This window comes from Rutidosis leptorrhynchoides, chromosome 2 (assembly GCF_046630445.1).
Source record: "Rutidosis leptorrhynchoides isolate AG116_Rl617_1_P2 chromosome 2, CSIRO_AGI_Rlap_v1, whole genome shotgun sequence".
Classification (NCBI taxonomy): Eukaryota; Viridiplantae; Streptophyta; class Magnoliopsida; order Asterales; family Asteraceae; genus Rutidosis; species Rutidosis leptorrhynchoides.
The window spans coordinates 115965317-115973355 of record NC_092334.1 but is presented as its reverse complement, the minus strand read 5'-3'; positions in this window follow the sequence as shown (position 1 = coordinate 115973355).

The window sequence follows — 8039 nt, the reverse complement described above, 5'->3', positions numbered from 1 at the left end:
AAACCTCGAAGTACTAAATCAATTCAAATTCTCTGACTGGGGCTTGTCAAAGCCCATAGATCCATCTTTAAGATTCGCGTCAATTAGTGGCGTTCACTAATTCTTAGGTTACCAAGCTAAACAAACGGGGATATGCGGTATAATAATTCAATCATAGAATGTAGTTCAGTTACTTGTGTCTATTTTATAAAAAATTTATAAAACTTGCATGTATTCTCATCCCAAAAAGATATTAGATATTAAAAGTGGGACTATAACTCACTTTCACGTATTTTCACTTCGTCGGAAAATAAGAATTGGCCACGGGTCGATTCACGAACCTATAACAAATATATACGTATATCAAAGTATGATATAAATATATTCATACCATATTTTTATTATGTTTTAACGATTTAAGTTTATTAAGTTAACAGTCCAACGTTAGTAGTCCACAATTAGTTGTCCACAGTTAGTAGTACAGAAATAAATCAATATATATTATCTCGAATCAATCCACGACCCAGTGTGTACAAGTCTCAGACTCGATCACAACTCAAAGTATATATATTATTTTGGAATCAACCCCAACCCTGTATAGCTAACTCGAGCATTACTGCATATAGAGTGTCTATGGTTATTCCAAATAATATATATAGATGACGTCGATATGATATGTCAAAACATTGTATACGTGTCTATGGTCTATCAAGAGTACATAATATATGTTAGAATATATGTATAATACAATATAAGTTAGTTAAGTTATGGTTAGTATAGATTTGTTACAATTTTCACGTAGCTAAAACAAGCAAAAATATCCAATTTTGTTTTACCCATAATTTCTTCGTTTTAAATCCGTTTTGAATGAATCAAATTGCTATGGTTTCATAATGAACTGAAATTTATGAAATTAAACAGAAAAATTATAAGTTTATAGTCAAAAATACAGGTTACAAGTCATTTTTATAAGAGGTAGTCATTTAAGTCGAAAGAACGACATCTTGATGACCATTTTGAAAAACATACTTCCACTTTGAGTTTAACCATGATTTTTGGATATAGCTTCATGTTCATAAGAAAAATCATTTTCCCAGAAGAACAACTTTTAAATCAAAGTTTATCATAGTTTTTAATTATCTAACCCAAAACAACCCCCGGTTTCACTATGACGGCGTATGTCCAGTTTTACGGTGTTCTTCGTGTTTCCAGGTTTTAAATCATTAAGTTAGCATATCATATAGATATAGAACATGTGTTTAGTTGATTTTAAAAGTTATGTTAGATGGATTAACTTTGTTTGCAAACAAGTTTAGAATTAACTAAACTATGTTATAGTGATTACAAGTTTAAATCTTCGAATAAGATAGTTATATATATATATATGAATCGAATGATGTTATGAACATCATTACTACCTCAAGTTTAGTAGGTAAACCTACTGGAAGTGATAAGAAATGATCTAGCTTCAAAGGATCTTGGATGGCTTGAAAGTTCTTGAAGTAGAATCATGACACGAAAACAAGTTCAAGTAAGATTATCACTCGAATTAAGATTGTTATAGTTATAGAAATTGAATCAAAGTTTGAATATGAGTATTACCTTGAATTAAAATGATATCCTACTGTAAATAACAAAGATTTCTTGATCTTAGATGATTACTTGGAATGGATTTGAAAGCTTGGAAGTGTTCTTGATGTTTTCTTGAGTAGTTGTTTTGTATGTTGATCTAGGTTAGGATTTATGAGCTAGATTGATGTAGATTATGAAGAAAATGATGAAGAACACTTAGAAAAATATGAGAGAAATTGAGAGAGAGTAGTTTGATGCATGGAAGTTGCAAAATGAATGTGTTTGTGTGTATGATGTTCACGTGAAGTATGAGAGTCAATATAGGCTCCATTAATTTGTTGTTTTGTTAGATATTTCATGCTAGATGTTAAATGATGGTTCCCACATGTTTAAGTGACTCATTAAGGCTGCTAAGAGCTGATTATTGAAGTGTATATACCAATAGTAAATACAACTAGAAGCTGTGTATTGTACGAGTACGAATACGGGTGCATACGAGTAGAATTGTTGATGAAAATGAATGAGAATGTAATTGTAAGCATTTTTTATAAGTAGAAGTACTTTGATATGTGTCTTGAAGTCTTTCAAAGTGTATGAATACATCTTAAAACACTACATGTATATTCATTTTAACTGAGTCGTTAAGTCATCGTTAGTCGTTACATGTAAATGTTGTTTTGAAACCTTTAAGTTAACGATCTCATTTAATGTAGTTAATCCATTGTTCATTATATCTAATGAGATGTTAAATTATCATATTATCATGATAACATGGTGTATGAATATATTTTAATACGATATATATATATATATATATATATATACATATATATATATATATATACATATATATATATATATACATATATATATATATATATATTAAAACGTCGTTACAACGATAATTGGGTTTTAGTGTCTACAGGTTATGGTTTATTAAATATAAGGGTTTAGTTTTCATAATTTAGTGTTTAGGGTTTAGAAATTATTGATTATTAGGACTTAGTGTTTAGATTTATCGATAATTAGGTTTTAGTGTCTACTGGTTATGGTTTATTAAATATAAGGGTTTAGAATTTAGACCATCTGTATCGCACTCGTGTTACACCCCAAGTGCAACCCAACACGCCATTAATGTGGCATATTGGTGAGTTCGAGCTCAGACGTGCTTGATGGTGGCACGATGCAAATTGAAGAGTGTTCGAGCTAATCTGGCAACGTGGAGCAACCTGGTTTGTCAATTTGCAACGGGTATATGGTAACGGCTGAATAAATACATAATAGCGTTATCCATGCATCTATATAAATACAATATAATCAAACATAATTTCAAACTTAACTTTCATTTCTCTCATTTATAAATTCTTTCGACTTTTTTACAAAACATTATTTAGAATGGATGCTTATATAGCTATTGTCGATGATTCCTCGGACGATGAATTATTGTTAAATGCTATGCATTCGTACGTCGAAGAACTAGACCGAGAAGCTGATGAAGATCCAAGTGAGAGATCTCCACGAGCACCCCGAACGTATCTTCTTAAGGATCGCGAAGGTGCGACACAACCTCTATGGAAAGACTATTTTTCGGATGATCCTACGTTTCCTCATCATAAATTTAAGACTTTAATTATCGTAATCTCTTATTTTTTAGGACTTATTAATTATTGTAATCTTTTATTAATTTTAAGTAGTGTGTTTTATTAAATTAATTTGTTATTATAACTACACAATAATAATAATATAACTAATAAACAAAATTAAAATTAAAATCATTTTATACAATAATAAAAATGAAAAAGAAATAAAAAATACGTCACCACTACCCATCAACACGTCACTCATTATGTATCATTTTATCAGCCAAGGTCGGGCTTGATGACGTACGGGATGTGCGATAGCACCGGACATCATACAAAAAGGGGCATCAAACGATTACGTGGTACTTTGTGTATAGGGTATGTTTATATAGTTAGATCTTGAAGTTATGAAGAATGAATAAAATTTGTAGACGAACAAGAAGAATGACTTCTCTGTCCACTGTTTCCTTCTAGACAAGTTTATTATAATCCCTTGGTCTTGTACCATTATACAATTAACCCCCATAATTTTAAAATTATATTTTATACTTGTCATTTAACTCTTGAAGTTTATTCGTGAAGTATAATAAAATACATATTGATTTTTATTTCAAAAGCTGATGAATAATTAATTAAATACATATTGTAGTAACTTTTAAATATAACATATACGTAGGTTGATTACGAGTAAGTACAACAACTTCATTTTAAAGGCAACAATTTTAGTAGTCTCAGTTAATTTTAAAAAGAATATATAATATATAATATGTAAATATATAAGAAAATGAGTCAACAACTGGTAAACGAGTTATCAATTTTAATTATTTAAAATACGCTTTTATTTAACGTAGATTATGATAAAATATTAAAAAATTTGCATCAAAATATAAATGTATACGTCATTTTAGGTGATTCTACAAAACTTGAAATCTATTTATTTTAATAAGTAATCGGCGTGAGGAAAAGTCGTTTAGCTTGAATAGATTCTGAACCCTTGAAAATATTGTGGTCTGATATTAAATTTTGACATGGGCATATTTTTGACCATGTCGCACTATGCATCCAAATTCTCAGGCCCGGTCCTTTTATCAGCACGTCCATCAAACACCTTACCCTACTCATCAACACGCTAACACGTCCATCGGCATTAAAGATGGTCTTAGAATTTAGTGTTTAAAGTTTAGTGTTTGAAGTTTATGATTGATTGACCATTATGCTTTTAGCCTTTAGGTTTAAGACTTACGGAGTAGTTCTTAAGGTTTTGAGTTTGTGGTCCATTTGAACGTGTCGTGGGCTATTATTCTTTAATCCTTTAAATTAAAAAACAAAATAAACATCAACAAAAACAATACGTGTTCACCGTGTATGTACGAAGAATAGAAACCTGGACTAAAATAAAAAAAAATTAACAATAAATGTCATCTTATCTGAGTTAATAAAGGGTGTTGATATTTCTATTTCAATTTGAAATAAATTTAAAGTGATTTATCACCTCCCTCATACATCACTCATTTGATATTGAATTTTGTTGTTTTTGTTATCATTACCCATTAACAAAATTCAACATGTTCTTTACAGAATTATAAATTATAATACTCCGTAGAAAATAAGTCATAAAAGGTAAATTGGGTATATTAGAAAAAATAAAAATTATGAGTAATTAGTTGTGCAATTAAAAAAAAGACCACATGTCATTAGTTTATTGGGTAAGTATATTTGTAGACATGAAAAGTAGAATGAAAATTCATTTTTATATTGTTGTCATAGCAATATTTCCAACTGCTCAATAAAAAGCTACTGCCTTCAACTCTTTTGAACCATGCTACCTTGTGAAACTCCTTTCTACCGTCCAAAGTCCAGATTTTTATTTGGCGAGCAAGATTAGGAAGGCTTCTGATTAAGGTGGAGCTTGACAAACGTGGTATTGACTTAGACTCGGTTCGATGCCTAAATTGCAATAACGATATTAAAAGCATGGACCACACGTTTCTTTCGTGCCCAAAAGTGAAAGAATTGTGGGGTCGTCTAATACGATGGTGGAATACAGGTATCACAATGTACTCAAGTCGTGATAACCTTTTCTTAGGAAAAGGATCGAGATCGAACCCAGATGTATATTAAAAAATTTGGCAATTTATAGAATGGGTATGCGAGTATCTTATATGGAGGAATCGAAATTTAAAGTTGTTCGAGAAAAAATGTTGGGAGTGTTCCAATGACGTTAAACGAGATTTAAATTCTTAGTTTTCAATGGATTAATTGTCGCTCGAAGAACCCTCCCATGGATTGGAATGTATGGTTGTCGAGTGCTAGCTCATACGATGACAACGGCTAAATTTAGTTGCAGCTGCTTCTCGACTTCGTTTTCTTATGTTTGTAGGGGTCTGTTGGCTCCATGTTCATGATATTTTCTTTTATTTCATGGGCTGTTAATGTATATGTATTAGTCTCATAGGGACCATGCATTTCCTCTATGCATGTACACTGTTGCTTCTGTTTTCGCTCTTAATATAAGTTGTTTTGCCTTTCAAAAAAAATATTCTTACTTTACAAAAATATTGGTGGCCTGCCTCTTTAGGGGAGGTCAGGAGTTCGATTCCCGCATATTAACTCACAATTTCATCTATGTCATGAAGTTCCACCAATGACACATTTCTCACATCGCGTTGGGGGATAAAGGGAAGGGGGTCTTACGGTCCATGACTCGTATGAGATTGGTGCGGGTTTCCTCCTAGGCACGCAGTTAGGGGCAGGTATAACTGTGTAGGAGATGAACGCGTGGGTGGTTAAGTCTCACTGGGTGATCCTAACAGCTGTCGAAAAAAAAAATAAGTATTTGTTTTTAAAAAAACAATAAACCAACATTTTAGTTAAAATTATGGTATAAAAAACTCCTTCGTAATATTCGTTTTCCTAAAGAACAAGTCGTCTATTTTTTAGTATAATGTATACCGTAACTTAATTAATTAATTATTATCTAATTTTCAATTTTAAATCTAAATTATAAAGCTTATAACTCATTATCTTTCATCATGTAATATATATATATATATATATATATATATATATATATATATATATATATATATATATATATATATATATATATATATATAAAAGTTCAATTGAGAACCAAACTAAAAATAAGAACTAAAAGAACCAATATAAGTGAGGGTAAAAACGTAATTTACAGAATCCTGATGTACGTTACTTTTTTATTAAATAAAAAGCCAAATACATATATATTAGTGAAATGACCCGTGAAATCACGGGGTTTTGTAAACAAAACGGTTTAATGATATGTTTTAGGTATTAAGTAAATGTAGATGTTAAAGTTATTTACTTTAATGACCCGTGGAACCACATATTTTGACTAAGAATTTTTTCGTTGTTTTTACAAACATATTGATGTACTGTACTTAATTTGGTCACGATAAGTGAACTACATTTATTCTCCCACCAACATCTTCCAATTTTCATTACAGTTATTATTTTCTTTATCATAAAAGCCTGCGTTACAACCTTTTATTTAAACATGTATTTCACATAAATATGTAACGTAATTAATCCCGTAAAGAGACCCTGTATTTGAATAATAATAATATAATAATTATAGTTCTAATTATAATAATAAAGTTTGCTTAAAAAGAAGTATTTATATTTTTGATAATAATTATTAGTGATAACAAATGCATAAATTTATTTAAAAAATTAAAATACAATTATTATGTAAATGTTGTACAATATGCTTTAAAGTTTGTATATATGTACGTACATATGATCATAAGAGTGTATTATCATAAGGTTTTACATAATGTTTCAAATACTGTACATATGGTCATGTGTGTTTTACTATAAGAGTGTACATAATGCTTCAAATATTGTACATATGGTTATAGGATTGTTTTATCATCATGTTGTACATAATGCATCATATATTATACAATTGACAAGTTAATATTTTTATTAAATACAATTAATTATTTTAATGACATCATCATGTGAATCTTAGAATTTTTCTCTTTATTTTTGAATTTTGTTTAACTTTGAATAATCTTTATTTATTAGATAATCATTATAGAGATTTTTAGTAAATAAATTATATTTTAATTTTAAATTAATTAAGATTAATGACATCACTCATATTTTTATAAATAGCAAATTTAAACAAAATGAAGAGTTAAATTGTGAAATGATGTCATCATTATTTTAGAGATTTAATAGAACTTATATATATATATATATATATATATATATATATATATATATATATATATATATATATATATATATATATATATATATATATATATATATATATATATATATAAGAGGGATCAAATGAGAACTTTTTTGGTGTGAGAACCCTGAGAACTCAAAAATACACTGAAATTCGAGCAAAAATGAGACACGGGCGAACAAAAAAGGGGAAGTCGAGCAAAAAATGGGAAGGACGAACAAAATAAAAAGGCGGCCGAACAAAAAAAGTGATAGTCGAACAAAAAATGTGATAGTGTAACAAAATGTGTTCTACATTTTTGATAGTCGAACAAAAAAATGTAGAACACGGCTGTAGTCGAACAAAAAAGCTGGTAGTCGAGCAAAAACGTGTTCTACGTTTTTGTATTCGAACAAAAAAAAATTTGTTCGTCCGTGTTTGTTTTTTGCTCGACTACCATGATTTTTGTTCGTCCGTGTTCCTTTTTTGTTCGAATTTCTGTGTATTTTGGAGTTCCTATAGTTCTCACACTAAAAAATTCTCACTGGATCCTATATATATATATATATATATATATATATATATATATATATATATATATATATATATATATATATATATATATATATATAGGATCTAGTGAGAACTTTTTTAGTGTGAGAACTCTAGAAACTCCAAAATACACTGCA